The 1,105-nt window shown below is 43.9% G+C and overlaps 1 long non-coding RNA gene across 1 annotated transcript; it reads left to right on the forward strand.

The window, feature by feature from the left end:
* The first annotated feature begins 475 nt into the window (after window positions 1-475).
* Window positions 476-1,105, forward strand: LOC121939906. The gene is made up of 4 exons (XR_006105540.1): window positions 476-530; window positions 613-718; window positions 818-977; window positions 1,092-1,105. It is a non-coding gene; the product is annotated as an uncharacterized LOC121939906 (long non-coding RNA).

Raw genomic sequence — 1,105 nt, forward strand, 5'->3', positions numbered from 1 at the left:
AACCATTATAACCACCTTATAATTAGTTTATTTGTTACTCCGAGCGAAAGTTAATGTGTTCGAACAGTAGTCCTGCATTTAATCTGCCCTTCATGGCAGATGGAAAGTTTATTTTTTGTTGAAACTGTTTGATATAAACCCTATATAATTAAACAGGATTGAAATTCCCACAGGTTTACAAAAAATCGCTATGAAGAAATGCAGTTTTAGTAAAGAAGCTCCACCCAGTAAGTTACAAAGATTGAACCTCACTGACAATTTGGAAAAAAAAAAGAGCAGTGGTAGCAGGTTGGTGTTTGGTATTTTGATTTGTCTCAGGAGAGAAAAAAAAGTGATTGGAGCATCCCTGTTCTTCAACTGTGAAAAGATACTCACAGTCCCGGTGAATTTCTACTGGATATCACACAGACTCAGTGTGGCTGACTAACTTGTTGTCTCGTTGGTTAATAAACTGTTTTTGTTTTGTTCTCTGCAGCTCTGGACCGACTCTAAAGAAAGGCAAAAGCCGAATATTTTATGGAATCCACAAGGTAAATAGGTGTGACGTTATTTAAGATAAATCCGTCTCGTGACAACTTTGGAGTAATTCAGTGTTTCCTGTGTCTTCTTCAGGACTTCCCGTGTGTGGCGGTGGTCGGGCTCGGTAAGCCCTGTGCAGGTGTGTGCGGGGCAGAAAACTGGGACGCCAGCAAGGAGAACATCAGACAGGCAGTTTCGGGTAAGACTCGCGACTCTGCTCGTCTTACTCTTGGTTGCACACTGGAGTTCGTACCTGTCTGACATCTGTGTATTTGTGTGTGCGTGTATGTGTGTTCAGCTGGCTGCCGGTTACTTCAGGACCTGGAGGTGAAGCATGTGGACGTGGACGGCTGCGGTCATGCCCAGTCAGCAGCAGAAGGCGCTGCTCTGGGTTTGTTCCAGTACGACCAACTTAAATCCAAGAAGAAGACCAAAGTGACCACACAGCTTCATGGGAGGTAGACTAACAAATGAGCTGTAACGCCAAGCGGAGGCATTTTACTCACTTACTCACAGATGTATGCAGCATCATTCTGATGTATGTATTTATGTCTGTGTGTATTTCCTCTCAGTGCGGACTCGGCTG

This window comes from Plectropomus leopardus, unplaced genomic scaffold (assembly GCF_008729295.1).
Source record: "Plectropomus leopardus isolate mb unplaced genomic scaffold, YSFRI_Pleo_2.0 unplaced_scaffold6617, whole genome shotgun sequence".
Lineage (NCBI taxonomy): Eukaryota > Metazoa > Chordata > Actinopteri > Perciformes > Serranidae > Plectropomus > Plectropomus leopardus.